The 26,135-nt window shown below is 41.5% G+C and overlaps 1 long non-coding RNA gene across 1 annotated transcript in view; it reads left to right on the top strand.

Annotated features, from left to right (window-relative positions):
* Positions 1-13,414, top strand: part of LOC109261163 (uncharacterized) — a 42,976-nt gene extending 29,562 nt beyond the window's left edge. Inside the window, exons 2-3 of the long non-coding RNA XR_008419320.1 lie at positions 2,364-2,426; positions 11,305-13,414. This is a non-coding gene — a long non-coding RNA (uncharacterized LOC109261163). The remainder of the gene's footprint in view (positions 1-2,363; positions 2,427-11,304) is intronic.
* Positions 13,415-26,135: the final 12,721 nt, after the last annotated feature.

The following is a 26,135-nucleotide window of genomic DNA, read 5'->3' as shown; positions in this document are numbered from 1 at the left end:
GGTTTGTTTTGGAGCCCAATATGTGATCTATCTATTCCATGTGCACTTGAAAAGAATGTATGTTCTCCTGTGTTACACTGGAATGTCCTAAACATATCTGTCAAATATATCTATTCCCCTATGTCATTCAAAGACATCGTTTCCTTGTTGATTTTCTGTTTAGATGATGTGTCCATTGTGTAAGTGGGGTGTGAAAGTCTTATTTTCCAATTAGTTCCTTTATGTTGTTAACTTTTATGTGTTTAGGTGTTCCTATGTTGGGTTCCTATATATTTACCATTGTTATATCTTCTTATTGGATTGTACCCTTTAGTGTTATGTGGTTTTGTCCTTTGTCTCATTACGTTCTTTGTTTTAAAGTCTATTTTCTCTGATAAAAGAATTGCTACCCCAGCTTTCTTTTTACATTCATTTGCGTGATGTTTCTCCATCCTCTCACTTTCATTCTGTAGGTGTCTTCAGGTCTAAAATGGGTCACTTGTAGGCAGCATATAAATCTGCTTTGTTTTTTCATCCATTTTTACACCCTATGTCTTTTGATTGGAGCATTCATTCCATTTACATTCAAAGTAATTATTGATATGTATGTATGTATTGCCATTTTATTACCTGTTTTGTTGTGGTTTCTCGTGTTTTTCTCGATCCTTTGTCTTTCTCTCTTTCATGTTTTGCTGATTTTCTTTAGTGATATATCTTGATTTCTTTCTCCTTATTCTTTGCATATTTATGAGTGGTTTTAGATATATGGTTACCATTAAGTTTTCGCATAATTTCTTTGTGTTTAGTAGTTTGTCTTAAGTTGATGGTCATTTACCTTTGAACCCATTATTTTCTCCTCCCTATGTTTTGGTACATGTTGTATTTTATATCCATTTTTGTGAGTTCCTTGACTGATTTTTTACAGAAATATTCATTTTTACTGGATTTGTGTTTTCTACCTCTCTATTGTCACTTTTGGTCTCTCCACTCAAAGAATCCCTCTTAATATTTCTTGCTGGACTGATTTAGTAGTACAAACTCCTTTAGTTTTTGCTTAGGAAACTCTTGGTCTCCTATTCTGAATGATAGCCTTACTGGATAGAGTATTCTTTGCTGCTGACATTCTATCTAGCACTTTGAATATGTCATGTCACTCACTTCTGGCTTGCCAAGATTCTGTTGACAAATCTGTAGCTGTCCGTTGGTGGCTAGTGTCTATGCACCAGGGCAGCCAGGGGCTCAAGGCTATTCACAGAGTGTGCTGGTGGCTGGGGACACATGGCTGGGTGAGACATATGAGGGCAGCAGGGGGTGCACAGCTCGGTGCAGTGCAGATGTGCACAGCGTGCAGTGGCAGCTTTGCATGCAGCAGACCAGACCGGGTGCCCATGTGGATTTAACAAAGTTTGTCCTGAGCCCAGCGCTGAGGCCAGCAGCCTCGGAGTGAGTGAGTCCCCCAGAGAACTCTTGGGATTGGCACACTGCTAGTGGGTTCAGTAGCAAGTGTCTGTGCAGCCCAACCCATGGTAGGTGCTTCTGTGTTTCTTGGTTGGGGGCGGGGAAAGAATGATGCCTGTGAGCATCCCTCTTTTCTGGAGAAGTCCCCCAACCACTCAGAAATCAGCATGAACATATCTGTCTCCTGTTGCCTCTGGCATTGTGTAAACTACCATGTTTACATTGCCTCTCTACACAGGCAAGGACCTGGCTATCACTCATCCTCCTGGATCACCCAGTGCTGAGTCAGCTGACCACCAAAGCTCCAGGATCCAAGCTCAAGGAATTCAGCCCCTCTGGTAGGGGATTAGTCTTCCTTGTGTGAGCTCCCTGGTGTGAGGACTCAGTTTCTCTGCCCTCTCTGCAGGCATTCGTCCTCCACCTTTCTGACCTTCTTAACCTTTCAGATGCAGCGTCTCACTATTTATTGTGGAGTTTGTTCTGCCAGTGTTTGGATCGCTCTCTGGTTTATGGACTTGGATGTGGATGTTATGTAGTTGAAAACATGGGACAGGGTGAGCTCAGGGTCCTCCTACTCTGCTACTATTAATTTTTTAAACGTCTTATTTTTTTTTTGGATTTTTGAGACATGGTCAGAGAGACTCCTATCACCCATGGACTTCAGGATTAGAAAGGAATTTTCCCACAGTTTTTTCTAGTATTTTATGTTTTGAAACTATCTTTAATGAGGCTTAATTTACATATAACAAATAGCTTCAAATTAAAGGGTATAATTTGATGAGACTTGATCTCATGGGTATAGCACCATGAAATCTCTCTAATCCTTAAATCACTACTGATTTAGTAGTACAAACTCCTTTGGATTCCTTTGTGTCCAACGTTAATGTTTATTTTGAGGAAACGACTACATTTTTTTATGTTTTCAGGTATTGCCCAGGTGTCTGAATGCCTGCTTTGGGATACCTCCTTTTCTGATAGTCTATATTCCTGTAAGTACTGCATTCGGTCTACCGTTGGGCTTTATCTTGTATTGTATCTCTGTGTCTCTTCACATAATTTTGTTGCACTACTTTAATGATGAGGGCTTCATAATTGGATTTTCACTAAATGGTATGAGCTGCAGTTCCAATGATGACAGAAAGCATGGGCTTCTTGTGTTAGGTATTCAAGAGCAAGGCAGATATCCTGGGCACTTGAGCTGAGAATGTCACTCTTTTTGCCAGTCCTCTTCCCCACCCTTGGAGACAAGAATCCCCTTTTGTTCACACAGAAATGTAGCTGAAGTCGGTATAAAAGTTCCCTTCTTTTCTCTTCTTTGTCTCTCAAACTCCCTGTCCCTACCTTCTGCCTTTCCCTTTCCATAACTCAGTCCCCCAGGTCCACTGATCCATTCCAGCCATGATCAGGGTGTCCTCCAGCTGCTGGCCTCTGCCCTGGCCATCCCTCAGTGAGGAATCTGCAGGAGGATTATGGAGTTCATGGGACTGATCAAGAAATCTCTGCTCTTCAGAGCCCTCCTACACATGGTGCGGTATGGGGAGAGCTGGCACCCTGGGCGAGGGTCCGACTCCATGTGTGGCCTCCTCACTCCTCTCCCACAGTCACTGCTGGTCCCTCATCCTTACCCACCATTAGAAATCAGCCATATGCTAGGGAAAGATACCTGTCTATTTGACCATGAGGCACCAGGGAGTCGGTACATATTTCCACAATAAATGAGCATAAGCACCTCCATAAATCTAGATATAGGAAGTTCCCACCACCCCAGAAAACTCTCTCGGGCTCCCCACACAAAGGGTGATCTTGCTACTATCCACCATCACTGGCATTTTTGCCAATTTGTTACCTGTGTGTACAAGAACCCCACTGTGTGCACTGATGGAGAGTGACAGTAGGTCCTCCTAGAAGCGGATGCTGACAGAGACAGAACGGTGAAAGGTGTATTAGGGGACACTAGGAAAGACAAAGTGGAGGGGGCAGGATGGGTAGGGAAAGCATTCAGGCAGAAATGACACTTGTTTTAAATATATAATCACCATAGTCTGTCACCTTGCACAGTCCTCTTCAAATTTCAAAATAGTTGTCCCATAAGGCAGTGAGATTTAAGAGATTTTGGTTTATTTCCCTACAGTCTTATGTTTTCCTACATGCATTCTGTCTTCTGTAGTTCATCTGTGGCCTCAGATGAACATTTTAGTGTGAGGCTGCATCTGTGAGTCTATATGTAATGGAAAATGATTGTCTTCAGATCTCTGAATATACACATTCTCATAATTTTCTTTTCTTTGGTAGGTCCTGGATTTTAATAGAAGTCCCTGGGCTGAGGTGTTAACAGTCTTCATTTAATGAATTTCCATGAACATCTTTTTTTTTTTTTTTTGATGATCATTGTGTGGAGATATCATCTTAATTGAAACTGTGAGAAGGGTGAGTGGACACTTCCCAGACATTTTGCAGATGCTTTATCTCATCATGTTGTTCAAAACAAATATTTTTTCACAGATGACACAGCGGAGGTTCTGTGTAGGGGCCACTGAGAACTGGTATTAGGGCTGAGCCAGCAAGAACACAGGCAAAGCCTCAGAATATTGTGAGAGAAATTTGAGGAGATGGAAAGCTGTAGTCCGGGTGATGACAGGGGTGCAGCAGGGGCGGCTTCTGGCCAACCCTCAACTGTAGGTTGACCCAGGGTGAAGGCCAGTGCAGGTACTCAGCTGATCTGGATCCTGTCTCCACTTTATTGTCATTGAGGGATATGAACTTGGGCAGACAAGCATTTCCATAAGACCAAGTTAAATTTCCCATATCTCCAGGGCAATTTTCCCACAAAGTCCAGAACATTCAGAAAACCCAGGGAGACAGCAATCTTTTTAGATAATTACCAAGGTTCACTTTGGCAACACTGACATTTCAGTGATGAACACTGCATTGTGCACTGAGAATGACCCCACATAGCAGGTCTGTGTGGACCCCATGCTCCCTGCTCAGGCTGTGCCCAGGAATGACCTCCAACTGCATCTCACTGACCCCAGCACCCTCCCCTCTGCACCTCCTCAAACTCTGCTTTCTATTCACAATTTCCCTTGTATTCCTGTGTGATTCAAGTTTCCCCTATTTCTGCACTGGATCCTTCACTGATGCTTCCATTATGCTGATCACAAGGTCTGTGTCCCTTAATGCACGTATCCCTCTTTCACAAAGGACGCGTGAGCACTAAAAGTTAGTGGTGCACCCCATTCTTTACAGAACCCAAAACATTGTGTCTCCAAAATGCACACTAGTACTGCTGATATGTCTGCCTTTGTGTAAAAATCTTCTTTCTTTTTGACAAGAGAAACCTATAGCTCACCACATTACAGGGAAATGACATAGCCCATTATATGTATGTCCTGCGAAACTTGAGATATGTTACAATGTCCTCAGCCACGTTTGGAGTTGGATTGCCAAGACTCAGAACCATCATTACATCATTCCCACCAAGTCTTTCACGAAGAAGATGCATGTGCTTTACCAGTCACTCATCCAGGTCAGGTCATCTTACCAAGTGGAGTAGGAGGAGCTGGTGGAGGTGACCCATATAGCCCGTGACTGGTGATGAAGAGCAGTCCATGGGGTAGGGCCTGCAAGGCAATCCAGGGACAGGACAAGGCCCTCTTGAATACATAATGGCCTGCAGAACAGAAATGAATGCTGTGTTCATAGGACAGAACACAGCGCCAAAAGCAGAAACCCAAAGCAGCATTCATCTTCTGCGAGCTTCCCCACCACCAGGTTCCAAGAGGGCAGCATCAGTGCCAAAATCTCTAACCATACTTTGGGTTCTGCTTACAGCCTTGGGGTAAGGAATGGATGTTATTGGGATAAACTAGTGTCCCCACATGTCTGGAAATGTAGAAATAGCAAGGGTTCTTTTCCTAGAAGATCGATGGACTTAATACCAAATTAACAAAGTAGCATATTCCAGTTAGGAAGGCATCTAAGTCCAGGATCACCCTCTACCCCTCGTCCCCCTCCACCACAGGAGCTGCTTATTTGTATGTTAAGAACAGACAAAGTGAGAAGGAATGACAATCCCAGTCTCCACACATGGAATCATAGCCCTTGTGGCTCAAAGCTCTGCCTCTAAGCCCCTGCCTGTTCCCTATCTGCTTCTTTCCTGACAATGGGATATTCTCTCTGGAAGTGCTGTCCATGGACACAGAGACACATGGGGTGATGGGAGTCCTGAGGTCCTGCAGAGGACCTGGAAAAGCATGTTCTTAGAGAAACAGGTAACCTATACATGTTAGTTGGGTTCAGCTAATTTTTTTTTAATTCAGAGGTACTTCTCAGCTTAAGTACAGTACAATTTGCAGGGTAATTGTCTCCTCTGGAAAAATGAGGTGAAATTCTAAATAACAAAATGCACTTTATTTCTGGTGTAAATTTCTGTGTTTTAGCTGTACCTGTGACAAAGGACACAAAAGAACCTGCTTATGTGAACACAAATGAAGGACACAGTGGGGACTTGCCATACAGGTAATTTTGGATTTTTTTTCTTCACAAGTTTCAGTGCATGTTTTCTACAACAAATATGTCACCTCCTATATAGTTCAGAGTATTTATACCCAGGACACACCTGAAGGAATTCTGGACAGCATGTTTACCAAAAAACTATTGAATGTTGATGGGTATGAAATTTACTTTGTTTAAGACCACTCTAAATGACACATACAAAAATGTAAGTTGGAGTGAAGGCTGTTCGCCATTTCAAATTTTAAGGATATCCACCGATTTTTCTGAATACATTAAAACCCTTGATAGAAACAGGAAAGGAAGAAACAGCAAGAGCAATGATTCCACACTGAGGAGGTCCAGAAAAAATGAGACAAGCTAGAAGACTTCCAAGTGGAGTGTGGTATCATCCTCCTTGATTTATTCCAGGAACACATTGGAAAAGCCCTAAGGTCCTTACCCCTAAGCACGGTTAGCTTCTAAAGTTACCACAAAGCAATTCCAGGTGGAAAACAGGGAAGCCTGTGGACTTCTGGGTAAAGGCTGTGCATTTGGAAAATTAAAAAAAAAAACAAGCAGACATATGATATGACCCACAAACTAGAGACAATGGCAGGAGTGCGTGCTATACAAAAAGATGTGGGTGTCCCAAAAGACTTAAAACTGAAAATGGCCATAACATTTACCTTGTGCGTCTTGGCAGTTTTGGTAGAGTCAGTGTTGTTGTCACTCTCGGGAGTGACACCTGCTTCTGGATCTGCTAAAGGCCCTAGAAGGGATGGAGGTTTAAAAACGAACGAACAAACAAAAAATCCCCTCATTCCTCAGACAACTTAAACTCTTTGGCCCAGTCAGATTGCAAATCACATGCAGAGAGTATCCTGCATGCCTCAGGTGATCCCCAAGAAGAACTTACCCCTTATAACTTAATGAAGACTCCTAAAAGCCCTGATTCAGATGACAACTATGGATGTCTGGGGAGTGCGACTAGATGGATACGTTTGGCTGAGCCTCATGCCTCACAGATCCCAGCACGTGGACTGTGTGCAGAGCATTTCTGCTGAACTGCTGTGTCTGCTTTTCTGCATACAGCCCCATTCCTTCTCCACAAGAGACACCTGTACCAATACATGGTGGGGGAAATGACAAAGATGATATGTCAATCATGAGACACTTGAGGAATGTGGTAATGGCAGCACACACATTTCCCTTGCATTGCAATGATCTGTGGTACCAACTCTGCACCTTGACCAAAGACCCAACAAAAATAAGATGAGTGTACTTCACAAGTCAACTCATACTGTTCCGATCATCTTACCAAGTGTTGCAGGTGGAGGGGTTCAGGGGATCGACAGGGCCACTAAGCTTCAGGAGGTGGATGTGCCTAATAGTCCATGGGGCTACCTCTAGGGTAGGACATGCAGAATCTTCCAGTTAATGGAGGAGGTCTCCATGGACCCATGCTGCCCTGCAGAACAGAAGTGACAGCTATGTGCATATGCCAGAGAAGAAAACCAGTACCTAAAGCAGCTGAAACCCAGAGAAGAAGGTGTCAGCACCTGCCACCTTCTCTGCCACCAAGATCCAGGAGCGTAGCATCAGTACCTGAAAACTTTATCCCTACCACTGGGTACCACCTACAGCTTGGGGTGGTAGATGCAAGAAGTTAAACTACTGTTATCACACATGACTGTCCTGTCTGCAAAAGTAAAATGGCAAGGGTCCCATCCTAGAGGACTAACAGAAGTAATTACAGACTAATGAAGTAGCATTCTCCAGACAGGCAGCCATTATGTCCAGCTTCACCCTGTATCCCTCCTCTACGGTAATTCCAGTGCTGTTTTTTTGTATATTAAGAACACAAAACAATGAGTTTAAATAAATGGCTCATATTCTGCTCATGGAATCACAGCCACTCCTGGGGAAAAGTTCGGCAGCCAGCCCTTCAATTTGCCCCCTCTGCTCCTCTCCCTGAGAAAGGGGTCTTCCCTCTTGAAGTGTTGTCAAAGGCCTCTGAGACCTATGAGGAGTGGAGGATGCCTGGAATCTTGCAGGGGAATGAGAGTCTTCTGTGAGGAGCAAGTTACTTGTGAATGACTACAAAGCTCAGATTTGTTCATCTTAATTCATAGGGAATTCTGATTTTAAGCATTACTATAGGGCACAGAGTAATTATGTCCAACAGAAAAAAGAGGTAGAAATTCACATAACAGATTTATTGCAAATGTGTTTTGATTTCTAGTATTAAACTCCTGGGATGTGTCATGAGACTGTATCAGCTCTAACAGTGACTGGGGACACAACCAGAAAGTGCTCATATGAACACAGTCAAAGGACACAACGTTCAGACTTTTTACCTAAGGTATAGCTGGAAGGATTCCAGACAACTCATTTACCAACAAAGACAGGAAGTTGATGAGTGATGACATTGACTTTGTCTAAGACCACTCTAAATTGCATAGGGCACAAAATATAAAGTTGTAGTAGTAACAATGTTGTTTTGCACTTTTGAATTTTAAACAATATGGCAGACTTTCTAACAGGTTAATCTAGCCAGAATCAAGAAAGACACAGCAGCCACACTGTTCCCGCAGAGTTGAGGTCTGAAAGGGGTCACCCAGGTCAGGAGACTTCTGTTTGGAGTGTGGGGTCATCCTCCTCTGGTAATTTCCAGAAACACATGGAAAAGCCTTAAGGTACTCAGCCTCTAAGCACTTTGGGCTTCTAAACTTACCATAAAAAAGATGAAAGTAGAGAAGCTGTAGCTCCTGGGATAAGAGTGTGCATTTGGAAAACAAATAACAAGCAGACATATCACACAAGGCCAGGAGAGCGTCTGTACAGAAAGATGAGGGTTTCCCAAAAGAGTTACAATGGAGAATGGCCCTGGCACTTACCTGTCCTTGTCCTCATTCTTGGTACAGTCACAACTGCTGTAACTCACAGAGGTTGCACCAGTTTCTGAATCTGCTAAAGGCCCTCCCTAGAAGGGATAGAGGTTTATTCTGATTTTAGTGGACTGTGCGGAATTAAGTCCTCATCTCATTCCTCACATGTCTTAAACTTTTCCCTACACTCAGGTCCCTGACCAGAGGCAAGGGGTATCCCACGTGCCTCTGGTGACCCCCAAGGATAAGGGGGAGAACCATCCCCTCACCTTAATGCAGACCCCATGGTGCCCTGGTTCATGTTTTTCATAATTAATCAAATAACTGTGGACAGGTCAGGCTCAACTAGTAATTTAGAATTCATCAGTAAAACAGAAATTTCTCAGTTTACATCATGGGAAATCACTATTTCATTACAGATTAAGAATAAGTATGAGGATGCCTGAGTGGCTCATTCGGTTAAGCATCCAACTCTTGATTTCTGCTCAGCTCATGATCTCACAGCTTTTGAGTTTGGGCCCAGGATTGGGCTCCTCACTGACAGAGTGGAGCCTGCTTGGGATTCTCTCTCTCTGCCTATCTCAAAATAAATAAATTTAATAAAAATGAGAATACTGATTTGGTGTATATCATCAATGAATCCTGAAGATGGGTAAGTTTCTTTAGGTTCCATGTGGATTGTTCAATCTTTCCACTTATGTATAAGGTGCCTTCCACATGTGAACAGTTATTATATAACTATTTCTGAATAGAAATGTATTTAGACTAATATACTAATCATAAAATGAAAACTATGGGAATTTAGTAGTGATGCTGCAGACTTGCACTGATAACATCAGAGTACTAAGCTATATGGAACTTGAATTTACGAATGTAGGGCTATGGTTCACAAGAAAATAAAAATAAAGAATGTTAAAAAAATCAAATAAATGACCTTCTCCTCAAACTAAAATAAGGTCTTCACATTGAGTCAAGGTGGGAAAGGGGTATTAGGCCCATGTCCTGTCACCCCTCCAGGCTCATCACTTTATAGACGGGAATGCTGGAGGAGGTGGGAGGGTCACAGGGGAGGGACATGAGCTCCACCAATCACAGGGACAGGTGCCCCACTGTCTGAGACACAGAGGAGAACACCCTTCTGTCACCCCTTCAGACCACCTTCTGTACTTAGTGCTTGTGATTCTTTTCAGGCCACATGATGATCACCCACAGGAACAGGCTGCACGGCAGTCTTCCAGGCACTGGTTTCTGCCTCGGGCATCCCACAGGCAGCCTCTTTCCTTCCATCACATCCAGTCTTGGATAAAGAAAAAGAATGGACTTCTATAAGAGTTGCAACACCACGTACTCTACTAGATAACAGCTCAGGCATCATCCCTGGAAACATCCATAAAAACACAAGTCAAACTACCATACCTGTATTTCAAGTAGGTGACCTCCCTGCTCTGCTCTGTCATCTCCCTCTCCCAGACTTGAATCTTGATATGGGGGAGAAAAACATACCCACCTTCAGTTGTGCCAGACTGTGCACCAAAGAGACAGAGGAGGAAAAAAGAAAACACCCAGTTGTCCTGAGCATTCTTCTCATAAACTGCGATCTGAAAAAGCCAACAATGAAAAGCCCATGTTTAGGGATTCCAAGGGCCACTACACTCACCCGCATGAGGTGCTAAGGGTTCAATACATCAGGCAGAACTCAGGTTCCCTGATGTCTGAAGGTGAGCTCTGCCTGTTGCAGCTGTTCTCTTGTTTGTTCAATTTGTTGCCTGTGAGTTACAATTGCTTTCATCAAATAAGGCCCGATATTGGTTAGGATTATACATAATCTGTCCATGTTTCCATCAGCCTCATATCTGTCCCCTGATATAATTTATTCTTACACATGAAACACTCTTTACATGGTTATAAATGTACAGTAGGATCAAAGCTATTGTTCCATCCTTTCCTTACTCATTATTCCATGCCCATAGGGTTCAGAGTTCATAGAATTCCTTCCCATTTTCAATCTTTTCCTAATTCATCACATGACAAGTGTCTTTCATCATAAAGCTCTATTCTTTAACTTATATCGTCACCATGTTTCCTAGGGTTGCAAAGACCAGGGCCATTAAATGTCACCACCATGTTGATGGGTATGATACATCCTACGACACACTGCTTTCCTATAGATTATGACACTTGACACCAACCCCCCAGGAACGTTAGCATTGATGAAATTTCTATACAGTCTGGCCATTGCTTGAGATCCACAAATGTTTAGAAACGTAATTGTTTTGTTCTTTCTAAAACTTACCTTTTTTTTAGTCTGCTAATACTCTATGCCTATGTCCTCTGAATTTGTGTTTATATTACTATGTTGGGTCTAAACATTGTAAAAAGGTTAAAAACAAAAAATGAGCAGAGTTTTCATGTGCTGCTGGTAATTAGTAGCTGAACTCACTTGTACTTGTTTTCTTCTGTAGTTTTTTTCAAATTTTCCCTGCAGCTGCCAGCTGATTCTTCTTTGCCGCCAGTTCACACTGTGTCATTTTAAGCTTCCTAAGATAGGAAAAATATATACATAGTCCAGGAGCCAAGGTCCAGAAATTCTGCCTTTTTACCTCCCAGCACTCTTGAAGGCAAATATCCCTTTCCCCATCTCTCCCGTAAATGCACAGACTGACAACACAATCAGAGAAATGAACACCCCATTTAAGTTAAAGAAAATTCAACGTCTGTCTGCTGCCATGTCTTTGCTATCAGAACTGTCTTTCTAGTTCTCTGCTTCTACTCCTTCATCATAAAGTCATCAAATAACGTTGCACTCTGTGCCTTCCAAGAGTTGGTCTTTTGTTTGAGATGGTGAAGCCTCATTTCAGCAATGTCACAAACTATGACCAACTGTACCCATTAGGATGAAGCAAGAGATCATCACTAGTCTTACACCTCCATGTGGAGCCCTGATTCTCAGTCCAAAAGTTGTACCCTGACACAATCACCCTGAAAGAGACCTTCCAGGATATGGCTTCACCAGCATTGCAGCTCACTCCCTGACATTGCTAGGGGTTAGGAGTACAACCCCTGCCTCCACCTTCATATATCTTGGTGGAGGAAAAGGCCAATCTTAGAGCAGCAACGTCTCCTGAAGTATAACCTGATATGAACTGTCATATAGTCTGGGTTTATATATAGTCTGTTTTCTGGAGAGGAAACAGATTTCAGATGGAAAACTATCAACTTCATACAGTCAATCTACTTTAACAAGACTGATTCCATTGATAGTGAAGACAGCAAAGGGAAATGCCTTAAAAGGCTGGTTTGCCGTGTTACCATCAGACTATTTTGTTTGTGTAGTTGATTTAAAGGGTTTCTACTTGGCACTTGATGTACTCAAGAATCACATGCAAAACTGAAAGTCTCTTAGAAACTGACACAAAAGCCCTAGACAGAGAAAGGCACATGCATTTCCTTCTGGCCTCTGAGGCAGTCCTTCAGCAAATGCTTTCTGGAGTGGTTGTAATATAGTGGCTCTGTTGTAAGGGAGTGAAGGAAGAAAGGTGGTCAGGGCTCTGTACCCACTCCCAAAAAGAGCTTACAAATTAATAAAAACAAGATGCCAATGAGACAGAGCATCCCTCACCTCAGGTGTGGGAAGGAATAACACACAGCCGAGTCTCCAGGGAAGAGAACGAAGAGCTCATTTCCCATTATGAATGAGGGACTCTAAAGGCCCCGATCTCTGCCTGAGAATGAATGGAAATACTGTACAAAGGAGGAAATATGTGAATGAATGCACCAAATTTCTATCAACCTCATGAAGACACACAAGACCAAGAGAGAGAAGAAGGAAGCCCATGACAAAGCCAGCCTGGCAGTTGGAGCCAATCTCCCTAGGTTTCATCGATGATTTGGGAGGCTTACAAATGAACTGCATTGAAGCTGAACAACTTTAGGGGCATAGACTTAGAATGAAACACGACCTTAGTTCAGGGTCGGCCAGCAAAGATGAGCCCTAGTGAAGCTGCAGGCTTTGGTCAAGACCCAGAGGAGTTACACTTAAAAATCAGGGGACAGGAAATAACTAGGCTTTCTTAGGGATTGGGCCTGTAGTGAACAATCTCACTGGCAGAATGGATGCAGGGATCCAGTACTGCTGGCGCCCCTACCCACTTTCCAGGAAGAAATTACTGTTGTTTCTGCAGCAAGATAATTCCATTTTTTCCCTCTACACTTTTGACCCATGTCTGGTCCTGAACACAAATGACCTAATTGATGACAAAACAACGTGATGGGATTGAAACCTATAGGACAATGTAGATGGATCCAGAGCAGATCCAGGTATCAATGTTATTAATGCTGGTACCTTCCCTCTTCTGCCCCAAATACATGACACAATGTGTGACAAGCACTCAGGACAACAGAAAGGAAAATGCAGGTTACAGAAAACAAGGTAGGAAGGAAAGGCACAATTCTACTGAATGCATTTGGCAAAAAGACTCTGGACCCAGTTCCAAAACAAGTATCTCTACTGGCTGCCACATTCATTCATACAACGGTACTTATGACAGTTATCACATGATCATCTTACTCTTCTGTAGCCACTTTTGTCCATAGAATTCTTCAAGGATGCCTGCTTTCTCCTTCAGCTGTTTGACTTTTGCTTCCTTGGTTGCTTTCACAGACCTCAACACATTACACTTGTCTTCCAGGGCCTTTTTATTTTCTGTAAAAAAAAAAAATGGGTTTTCTTTGTAAGTGTGTACATGACCTGAGTCTTGATTTTGGTGTGACAAAAAAAAGGGCAAGAACCATGACGGCAGGAAGCTATTCTTTCCCTTCCCAATGCAAAGTCATTGTCATCATATGGGGATTTCTCCCCAACAGACAATATACCTTCCAGTTGACAGTTACTGGACCTAAAGGCTCTTAGCTCTACATCATCAAATTCACCATTTGCATCTTTTGGTTAAGACATATATGAGAAAAGACTTTCAAGAAACAATGATTCCACAACAATTTGAGTGTACCTAACACAAAAGGATTGTACACCACAATAAACAAAGACCTTGAGGCATAAATATAACTAGAAGACAAAAATGGTGGAAAATAGTTCATGTACAACAGCTTATACATGGCTCTTAGTGGTGTGTGTGTATATATATATATATTCCTCTATTCTCATTGAAAATTCACTGTTCAGCATTAAGAGAGAAAGAGACCATGGGGCACCTGGGTAGCTCAGTCAGTTGAGCATCAGACTCTTGATTTTGGATCAGGTCATGATTCCAGGATCATGGGATCAAGACCTGTGTTGGCCTCCATGCTGAGTGTGGATCCTGCTTAAGATTCTCTTTCTCTCTGCCCCTTTCCCCTACTTGCATGCCCTCTCTAAAATTAAAAAAAATTAATAAAAAAGAATTAAAAAAAATTTTTTAAAGGGAAAGGATTATACACTTTGGCTAACACCCTTTATCTCTCAACTATATTTGGGGACTTTCTACTATCTTATAGGGCAGAGCTGAATGATGTGATAATTACCTAGTTGTGAAAATAAAAGATACTTCCTAGTCTTTGAAATAGCAAAACTCATCATGGTGCTCCTAGTGAAATTCCAGCGCACTGTTCAGAAAGAGGTTTGGTTCCCAGAGGCCCGGTCTTTACTCTGGTAAACAGCAAGCAAATATGCTGTGCTCACCCTACCCAATGAACAAAAAGCCTCCAAAGCCAAGTTACAGTAAAACTCAGCAGCCATCTCTTATCATTTCCTGATTCTTGACATTTCTTTCTCTGAGATTGCAAGGTAGCACGTGCAGTTTGAAGGGTGTCATTTAAAATTTCATTAAAGTGGGCACCTGGGTGGCTCAGGTGGTTAAGCGTCCAACTTCAGCTTATGTCGTGATCTCATGGTTTGTGAGTTCAAGCCCTGCCTTGGACTCTGTGCTGATAGTTCAGAGCCTGGAGCCTGTTTTGGATTCTGTGTTTCTGTCTCTCTGTGCTCCCTTCCCTGCTTGTGCTCTGTCTCTAGCTGTCTCTCAAAAAATAAATAAACGCCAATTTTTAAAAATATTTCATTAAAGTGCTCAGCTTCTTGATGTTCTCCTTCAACAAAATATGTTGAATGAGTAATAATAGTTCATTAATTTTACTTGTGTTTTTAGAACACAGTCCAGGCAAAGAAGAGATTATTACCTTCAACTTAAGAGCTTCATCAGAGAGAAACTTAGTTTCTCTCTTAGTTTCCTGAAGACCTTTCCTTAATTCATTTTTCTATAAAACACGAAAAAAGATTCAGAATTAAAAAAAAAAAAAAAACCATACTGCTAGATAAACCTATCTTCTAATGTGTGACTCCTTTCACAAATAAAGAGGTAGCTCTTTACATTTGTGAAGCTTGTCTTCAATTGGGACTGTTTATTGAACACATGAAATAGGTCAGTAGGATGAACTACCAGAGTGGAAATAACCGAAATGAAATCACAAAAAAATATTTGAAAGGGCAATGCTACCTTCTGTTTCCAAATGGATATTTCCTCAGCAAGTAAAGTTCTCTATTTTCTTTCTTAAAAAATATTGGTTTTCTCAGTTATTCACTGTAAACTAAACTAAAAGGAGATAAAACATTTTCTAAGGTTGTTACCAAACCAGTGACATCGAATAATCCCAGTGTATTAGCAACACAGACACATGATCTGACAGATGGGTGTAACTAACATTTTAGCTTTCCCAAAGCTATCCCAAAACTATCCCAAAATTAAGTTTGCCATCAAAACAAATTATTAGTAAAGCTTGATTTCCCAAAGAAATCAAGTTTTAGCAAGATTTTAAACCTAAGAAAACCTTATTCCAATGAGATTCCTATTTAAAATATTGTCCAAAATGGCGAAACGCATAAAATATCTTCTCCTAATTTCTCTCGCATCTAGAATCACCCTTCTTGGAAAATTCAATCACTTTAAATACTTATGTCACCACCAGAGATGAAACAGAAAAATCAAATCCTATCAACTTACATTTCTCTCCTCCAGTTATTAGGTACTTAAATAAGTCCCTGAAAATAAAGGAACAAAAACAAAACCATCATTCAGTCTTGGTTTGAGCCACTTACACCCCCAGGTGCTATTTGGAATTCCACACAAGGAAATCTCAAACTGCTGACTGATTGACTACCCAAAGGCCTTGGATGACTTCCTGCTGCTCACAGATTGCCTTTCATGAACCGGAGGCTGGGGGCCCTGGAGGACAAGGTCTTTGGAATCAAACATACGGGTACAATCTCAGCTTTAAACTTAGTGGCTGGAGGATCCGGATTAATGACAATTCGTAGAAGACGAACTTTTTTCATCCCAACATGAGAATGTTACCCTCCAACCTTACAGGAATATTATTCAACACACATGAAGCACCCAATTACAGGTGGATAACACATGTAAGCTCTAGAACAGACTCCTCTAATAGGGATTAATTCTCTCATCTGGCCCCAAAATGCAAACTTCTGTTGGCCCATTGTGAGAGCTCTCATGCCCTGAGTTCACTCTTCTCACCGCTACCACTACTGCATTCACAGTGATGAACACCAGGCTTTGAGGGCTTGCTGAATGTCAGGCAGCCACCCTGGCTCTCAACAGCACCAAGGAAACACCACATTCTATGGAGCCCATACAGAATACATTGCCCCCATTTGCATCATATTCACTTCTCATTCTTCCCTGGCATTAACAGCTCCCTCCACCTCAGACTCAAAACCTTGGTTTAAACTCCCTTGTGAAACACACCCTGCCTGGCAATATCTGGCTTCTTCTCTAAGCTTAAGCCACTTGATAGACTCAAAGAGTGTTTTTTCATCTTCACATTTCACCAAGAGCCAGATCATGGCAAAGTACTAACTCCAAACTTCAGCCTTGTTTACTAACCATTTCTATGTAAAATTACACTCATTTCATTCCCTCTACTCTGGTGATGTGTTCCTCCTCCTGATCTCTTATATTAAGGGATGGTTAACTCCCTCCACATTGTCACTTAGGCTCCAAACAGGAAAGAGAAAGATTTTTTAAGAGTTAACAAGTCATTTAGACATCAAAAGTCACCATATTTATCCCTAGTTGAATTAAAATGCACATCAAGTGGTGCCTACGTGGCTCAGTTGGCCGAGTGTCCCAACTTTGGCTCAGGTCATGGTCTCGCGGTTCGTGGGTTCTACCCTCACATTGGGCTCTGTGGTGACAGCTGGGATCCTGGAGCCCACTTCAGACTCTGTGTCTCCCTCTCTCTGTCCCTCCCCCGCTTGCACTCTCTCTCGCTCAAAATAAACATAAAAAAACCCACATCAAACACTAGTACTGAGAAAATATCACGAAGAAACTAAAGCTTAAATTCTTACCTCGATTTTCTCAAGGCTCTAAGAGAGGAAAAACCAAATTAAGTTTGCCATCAAAACAAATTATTAGTAAAAACCTATAATTCCTGGTAAATACCAAAACAGTAATCCAATGAAATTACAATAATCATTTTATTTTGCATAATGAACTCACAGGATTAAAAACTTAAAAAAGTTAGAATTTCCTGTTTAATTCATGATACTTCACAATTTCTGTTAAAGAGTACAATATAAATAGCTTATTTTTGACCCAAAAATCTGTTTACATTAAATGAACATTCAACCTATTCAATTTTGACAATTGATAATACATTTAAAAAATGCACTAAATGGTCATTTCCCTGGTCTTTTTTTTTAACCTGGTATCCACACTGAAGTTTGGAACTAGGATTATTTTTAAATCCTGAAATAAAGAAAGAAGGAACTGGGGTGCCTGGGTGGCTCAGTTGGTTAAGCGGCTGACTTCAGCTCAGGTCATGATCTCGTGGTCCATGAGTTCGGGCCCATGTCGGGTTCTGTACTGACAGCTCGGAGCCTGGAGCCTGTTTTGGATTCTGTGTCTCCCTCTCTCTGACCCTCCCCCATTCATGCTCTGTCTCTCTCTGTCTCAAAAATAAAGAAGCGTTTAAAAAAAAAAAGGGAGGGAGATGAGGGATGGGGGAGGGAGGGAGATGAGGGATGGGGGAGGGAGGGAGAGAAGGAATGAAGGTAGGAAGGAAGGCAGGCAGGATGAGCAAAACCTTTGTGTTAACATATGCCTCTTTTATTCTCTAAAAAGCTCTTCTTAAATCTTACACGGAGTTGGATGTTTGCTGAATTCACACACAGAGCACATCAGATGCCATGATTTTTTCCAGACTACCATCAGTTAAATAAAAGCCATCAAATGAGAAAAAAGAATAAAATATGCATAGAGCTAAAGCACAAACAACAGAAATGACAGCTAATATTTCTTTTAAAAAAATATTATTGTCAAATTGGCTTCCATACAAGAACCAGTGTTCATCCCAAAAAATGCCCTCCTCAATGCCCATCACCCACTTTCCCCTCTCCCCCACCCATCAACCCTCAGTATGTTCTGTGTATTCAAGAGTCTCTTATGGTTTGCCTCCTTCCCTCTCTGTAACTTTTTCCCCTTCCCCTCCCCCATGGTCTTCTGACAAGTTTCTCAAGATCTCACATATGAGTGAAAACATATGATATGTCTTTCTCTGACTTATTTCACTTAGCATAATACCCTCCAGTTCCATCCATGTTGCTGCAAATGGCCAGATTTCATTCTTTCTCATTGCCAAGTAGTATTAGTATTCCATTGTATATATAAACCACATCTTCTTTATCCATTCATTAATTGATGGACATTTAGGCTTTTTCCATAATTTGGCTGTTGTTGAAAGTGCTGCTATAAACATTAGGTACATGTGCCCCTATGCATCAGCACTCCTGTATCCCTTGGGTAAATTCCTAGCAGTGCTATTGCTGGGTCATAGGGTAGGTCTATTTTTAATTTTTTGAGGAAACTTCACACTGTTTTCCAGAGTAGTTGCACCAGTTTGCATTCCCACCAACAGTGCAAGAGGGTTCCAGTTTCTCCACATCCTCGCTAGCATCTATAGTCTCCTGATTTGTTCATTTTAGCCACTCTGACCAGCATAAGACGATATCTCAGTGTGGTTTTGATTTGTATTTCCCTGATTATGAGTGATGTGGAGCATTTTTTCATGTGTCAGTTGGCCATCTGGATGTCTTCTTTGGCAAAGAGTCTATTCATGTCTTCTGCCCATTTCTTCACTGGGTTATTTGTTTTTTGGGTGTTAAGTTTGGTAAGTTCTTTATGGGTTTTGGATTCTAACCCTTTTTCTGATATGTCATTTGTAAATATCTTCTCCCATTCCATTGGTTGCCTTTTAGTTTTGTTGACTGTTCCCTTTGCAGTGCAGAAGATTTTTATCTTGATGAGGTCCCAATAGTTCATTTTTGCTTTTAATTCCCTTGCCTTTGGAGATGTGTCAGGTAAGAAATTGCTGTGGCTGAGGTCAAAGAGATTTTTTCCTGCTTTTTCCTCTAGGGTTTTGATGGTTTCCTGTCTCACATTTAGGTATTTCATCCATGTTGAGTTTATTTTTGTGTATGGTGTAAGAAAGTGGTCCAGTTTCATTTTTCTGCATGTTGCTATCTAGTCTCATAACTAGGTTCTCAAAGACAATGGTCATGACCAGGTGCAGATAGGAAATACACGACAAGTTAGTTATTGCAAAACTCAGAAATGAGGTAGGGAAAGAGAGCTGAACTGATCTATGAGATGCAGCCCAAGTAGAGGAGGAAAATTCTAATAAAGACGACCAAGAAATTTCCTCCTTTGTGGTCTGAAAAGAAACAGAATAGAATCTATTTTGACTAGAGGTATTCATGGGGGGATGAGTCTGCCTCAATACAAGGGTTGTTCCTGACTACTGAGGCTTTCCAGATCCAGCTCTACGAATCTGGTGCCTGTCAATCAAAAGAAGTCTACTTACTTCTATGCTTATTCCCTGTCTCTCTCCCCTGGGGGTACAGTTTTTGATGTTTTAAAAAATGTTTATATATTTTGAGAGAAAGAGGGACCATGCACGTTGGAGAGGGGCAGAGAGAGAGAGGGAGATAAAGAGTCCCAAGCAGTCTCTGAGATGTCAGTGAAAAGCCCAATGGAACTCAATCTCACAAACCATGAGATCATGACGTGAGCCAAAATTAAGAGTCACACACTTAACACACTGAGCTACCTAGGTGCCCCACAGGTTTGCTCTTTCATGAGTAAGTTAAACATTCACACTGGAATCCACATCTTCATATTCGGACAATCCTAAGGACATTCAGAAACTTTTTGCTTTGGGTAAATCAACGCTCAGTACATAATTGGCTAAAGAAAGGACAAATCCTGCACTTCCTGATAATATCACTCCTAGGTATTTTCCTATTGTAAATGTCCCAGCAAGATTCAGCTAGTTTCTGCTGGGCTTCTCAGAGCTCCCTGGGGGCAGCCTCCAAAACCAGAAAGAATGGGATGATCAGAAGTTCTTAAAAGTCAACAAACCAGGAAGCACAGAGCACAAAGGACATTTCGCTTTTTAACCCTTTAGTACAAACACTAATGCTTCAGAAACACTGTTCCCAGGGCTACCAAACTTCACAAATATGAACAATGTGCTGATAGGAAAACAAATTACATCTAAGATGGACCCTAAACGCACAAGGCTTGAATCAGGATCTTGACAGGGCTTCCAAGAGCCAATCTAATACCCATGGTTCCTATTAAAGAAGAGTTTCTGACCTTTTTGAAAACAATTTTAATGAGATATAATTCAAACATCATATAAGCCCCTATTTAAGACTAAGATCTCAGTGGCTTTTAGTGTCTTTATAAATCCTTCCCTTTTGACACTGTAAACATACTGTTTTCAGGTTTCCATCCTGTCAGTGCTGATCTTTTTGGACCAAGGAGCACAGACAGGACCCAGAAATGGATGTGGACAGTTGTGGCCACAACTACTTTAAGCTGGTGGAGAAATCTGTCCTGTGGTCCTCAGTCTTCAGGAAGAATTGAAGTTCTTCTGAAGTTCCCATCAAGAACCCCATGAAAAAATAGTTGTTTAACCACAGTGTGAATGAACCTTATAGGAAGGAAGAATGGAAGAATCCACTGATGTTCCATGTTTACTCACATTTGTGTTTGAGTAACTGGGACACCAGAGCATGAGTAGACAGACAAACAGCCTCTACATCTTCATGTCCTGGTCATTTCAGGGGGCGCTGGGGCACCAGGGAGGATGTAGGGGTAGGAATGGGGGCGGGGTGGTAATTGGGGTTGGGGGTGATATTTAAGAAAGTGTGGAATTGGGGAAGGGGTGTGTCAGGAGAAGAAGGGACTCAGGGACAGTACCCGCATCAGATCAAGTACTAGAGTGGAGGGAGGGGGGTTTAGACAGGTTAGTTGGTCAGCAGGTCGACAAATCACTAGGTGAGCAGGACACAAGTAGTAGGTGGAGCAGAGGAGGATCCATCTATCTTCAAACCTTCAACTGTCTGAATGTTGCCTTAACAGCCTAGAACCTTTATACTCTCTCTCACCCAATCAGCTGCCTTCGCACCTGGTAGATCAAAACAGATACCCAACATGACTTCTCACCTGGTGTACCACCACGTGCCATCCCAACAACAGTTGCTCTTTGGAACACTGGCAGACCTTTTAGTTTCTTGTCCCTCCCAACCCAGGTCCCTGTCCTCTCTTCTGGGAGCTCTCTCCTTCCGTTCAGAACTCCAATGAAATACATAAGCAGAGTGAAAGTTGTCAACCCTCTCTAAATAGCTCAAAGCAGACAGAACATCCATAAAACACAGATCTTGATAGGAACCATCTGAACCCCACAGCTATATCCATATATATGTCCACATCTACATATAACACCGTGGAGGATGCATTAACTTTAGGCATATAGGATTCTGTAACAAAAATTCACTCTACTTATTTTGGCCATAGGGAAATTTCAATAAATTCCAGAGGAATGAAATACACAGAGCATCTTTTGGTAATATAATGTGCTAGATATCACTGTTAAAATGCTCACTAGAAATACCCATATGTTTAGTAATTGAGAAGCACCTCTATAAATATGAATAAAGAAATCCCAAAGAAGAAGAGTTATATTTGACTGAATGATATAAGCATGATAAAATTGTAATCAAACATGTCTCCAGACCTGGAATATCCTGAAATATTGGTGTGAGAAAATTGTCTGGTCCCCACATCATCTCTAATTGACCTAGACATTTTAATACCTCAAATAGTGGTCGATCTGTCACTTATCAATGTGAACCTCCTACCCATTAGGTTGGACTTTACATTATGAACCCCACGGGGGGAATAATCCAAGCTGACTCTCGTGGGATCTCCTGAGATCTGCAGGAATGGGGACATTTTAAGAGAAATAGGTCATCAACTTCTCTCCTGGGGACCCTGGGACAATACCCAGATTGTTGGCAGCACCAGATGCTCTGGGCAGGGAGGGCCTAGCAGGTGGCAAGGGTCACCCCAATTATAACTGGAGCAGGGATCAGGGAAAGAAGGAGCAGTGAACAGAGATTGGGGGCCTCTAACAAATTAGATCATTCATGGAGGGGAGCGAGGTAGTGTTCCTAAAGCCAGTGTCAGCTTCCCATTGGGGGAGTCCTTTGTGGCCTCTGGGGGCAAGGCCAAGAGCCTAGAGCTTGAAATACAGCTATGCTGCTTACCAGCTGTGTAACCCTGGGCTGGTCTCCTTCAGTACAATGGTTTCTTTTCATGTCCATGCCTGTGTCCATAACTGCTGAGGACAAGAGGAACCCATGTCCTGAGCACCTGTTCACATTAACATCACCATCTCCTTGTGATGCAGGATCATCGAGCCCAATGGTCATGAATGAATTCTTGTGATGTTTTATGGTGCAAACAGGTGTTTTAATTATAGCATGAGGACAGGACCAGTTGGCAGAAAGAGCTGCACTGGGAAGGTGAGGAGTGATTGATTGTATACTTTTAAATTTGGTTAGGTTAGAGATAACCTAAGTCTCTAAAGGGATCTGTGTATGTTAAAGACGACTCATGGGATCCTGGAGGTCTGGCTGTCGTGAAGACAGGGTTGCTTTCAGTCTCTAGCAAAATATCAACATTAAGGCAGCCATGAGTGCCTTGAGCAGGGTCACACTCTGCATGTCTCAAGTATTTATTAGTGGGCTGAAAATTGTGAGAAAATTTAACTTTGACTATGATTCTCTTACCTTTGTTCTCCTCATTTTCCACCCTGAACAATTTTTTAAGTTTCTTTATTTTGAGAGACAGAGAGAGTGAGCAAGGGAGCGGCAGAGAGAGAGGGAAAGAGAGAGAATCCCAAGCACCATCTACTCTCATATTGCTAAGCCCGATGTGGGGTTGAACCCACAAACCATGGGATCATGACCTGAGCTGAAATCAAGGGTCAGAGGCTTAACTGACTGAGAGACCCAAGCACCCACTTGCCCCCTGAACAATTCTGACCCTTAAATCTTTAAGGTTGTTGAAGGTGGAAGGCCTCATCTTCTGTAGCATCTTCCTGCTAAATAGAGACCTAAAGATATCCCTACCTAATGACTCAACATTGATTAGTCAGGAATGTATAGCAGAGTTAGGAAAAGTGGAGGCAGTGAAATCCAATGTGGACATTAAAGAAGTATCTCTGTGGGTGGTAAGGACCATCTGTCAACATGAAGTTATTGTAATAATGGAGTCTTGACACCAAGAAAACTTTGGGAAAGGCAACATATGGGGATTGGTATGGCTATAAGAATGAGAAGTCCAACAAAGAGACCCTTAATAGTTGACCACATTCCTCCTGTGAACCAGGAGCTTAATCAGTCCTTGAAAGAGAGGGAAGTATTTTGTAGAGCCTTAATTTGAGTATACATGTCAGTTGGTAACCCTGTCATATTTGTGTGATAATCTGGCGTACATACAGAGCACTCTGCTTTAATGAAGCATAGGTGCCTCCTTGGGCTGTAGTCAGAATATCAAGGGCCATTCGGTTTTGGAGGGCCACTTTTTAAACTGAACTTGGTTTGTTTAAAGATCGCTAGTTTATGCTTGGCTAAAGCCTCTATTTGCAATTTCATATCAAAAGAGGTGGCCCCTGGGGCAAATATGGCTAAGGGATAAAACCATCAAGAAGCCCTCTTTGTTTGATGTCTAACTTTAACAATATCCTAATTATGAGTAATCAGCAGCAAGTGGGAAAAAACTTGTCTCAGAAGGTAAGGGCATCCCCAAGTGCATCATCCAATCCAGGCATAAGGGAAGTGGGCCATCCATTATCTCCACAAGCATAGTTAAGCAATGGACTGGGACACACACTGGTTTTATCATCACAGACATACAGAATTGGTCAAGGTGATGGCTGAGTTTACCATAGCAGGGGAATCGATCGCATTTTCCAGCTATTCAAATAATCATATGCCCATGGAGTCCTGTTTTTATCCCCATAGAATAACAAGCAAGAAGAATCTCTGTACGAGTTACTGTGGCAATTTCTCTGAAGTTTACCTCAAGTTGTCTAGCTTAGGCAAAACACATTCAAAGACAATTAGAACCAGAATTTAACACCTGCAAAGAAACATAATTTTCTCTCTAAAATCACCCTAATTCCAGAGATAGCCAAATCAAGACTAATTCATTTGAAAAACAAGTTCAGTTTTAACAAACTTGGACTAATTATTTACATGAGCTCAGCAAGAATAGTGACTGATCATATAGATCTTTACAAATTAACTTTGCTGGAATTTTTATAAAGAATCTTGATTGAACTTTTAGTAGCTGCTCTAGGCCAGAGTCCAAGCCAAATACTTGCCATCAGACATGCCTGCCGTACCTGTAGATGTAGTGAATTCCTCTTCTCAAGGTCACCCAAATATCCTGAGGTTCCTGCACCAGCCAGGAAGTGATATTCTTTACTCATCTGGTAAGGCTGCTGGGAAATCTGTAAGCAAGGTATCAGCAAGGTATCTGTAAGCAAAGTTTCATTTTTTAAAATGTTTATTTATTTTTGAGAGAAAGAGATGGGAGGGATGAGTCGGAGAGGGTCAGAGAGAGAGGGAAACAGAAGATCTTAGCAGGCTCTGTGCTGTCAGTGCAGAGTCTGATGTGGGGCTCCAGCTCACAAACTGTGAGATCATGACCTGGGCTGAAGTTGGACACTTAACTGACTGTGCCACCCCAGTGTCCCTTGGCTTATGTTTCATAAAACCAATGATAGTTCCTTAAAGCTGTATGGTCATATCTGAATCTATGTATGTCTCTCTGAAATATGAAATTCCAGTCAAAGTTTTGGTAAAATAATCACTATTTCCAATAGTGTGCTGTTACAAGGAGAAAAGATTCTTATTGACCTTGAAAGAAAGAGTATTCACTGAGAGCTTTTGAATTTCAGAAGGTTCAGCTAGTGAGGTAAGTTAGATGCTTCAATTTATTCACAAAATAATGTCTTACCATGTGTGTAAGTTATAGAGAATCATCTTAAAAGAAAGTTTTCCTTAATCTGGAAGAGCAAACATCAGAAAACAAACAGTGTTTCAAACAAGATTCACAAAAACTATAATCATCTTCTTCAGTTCATTTAGTTCCACGTTACTAATTCTTGTTCAGTTTGTAGCTTTTCATTAGTTTTGGAAATTCTTACCCATTTCAGCTTTATGACTTTTTTAAGTTTACTTATTTGTTTGAGAGAGAGAGAGAAAGCACGAATGGGGAAGGGGCAGAGAGAGAGAGGGAGAATCCCAATCAGGCTCCATGCTTTAACTGCAGAGCCCAACATAGGGCTCAGTCTCAGGAACTGTGAGATCATGACCAGAGCCGAAACCAAGAGTCAGATGCTTAACTGACTGAGTCACCCAGTGCCCCAGTTTTATGATTTTAAAGATATCAAAAACATGCATTTGTTTTTTTTTAAAAAGTCCTTTTTATGAATCTGCTTTAAGATGAAACTCATTTTGCAAATGACAAAAGACCGTAATGCAATCGACAAGAAAATTCAGTTATTTCTGTGACACAGAATACTTCGATAATCAAAATATTGAGTGATATTAAAACTTCAGGAATTTCATATCTATATCTATCTCTATATGAACAGTTATAGCATTTACCCAAGCAGTACAACCTAAGGTTTGTCATTATTTGTTTGTGCTGATTGCTCAGAAAGACTTCATTTACAATTCAAATCTTGGGAAAGTTTTAAAGTTCATGCCTAAATAGGATTGTGGATCATTATAAAACTTAAAATTTAATTATTTATTTAACCAAATTTACAAAGGCAAATAGATAGTGTAATATACTTGTTAGTAAAACTTAGCTCCTTTAACATTGTGAAGTTTTTTTGTTTTTTGTTTTTTGTTTTTTTTTTAATATTTATTTTATTTTTGAGACA

Source organism: Panthera pardus, unplaced genomic scaffold, assembly GCF_024362965.1.
Source record: "Panthera pardus isolate Hobbes unplaced genomic scaffold, ASM2436296v1 HiC_scaffold_5, whole genome shotgun sequence".
In the NCBI taxonomy this organism is placed as follows: domain Eukaryota; kingdom Metazoa; phylum Chordata; class Mammalia; order Carnivora; family Felidae; genus Panthera; species Panthera pardus.
Note: the sequence above shows the minus strand (reverse complement) of the source record. Positions and strands in the feature narration are given on the sequence as shown.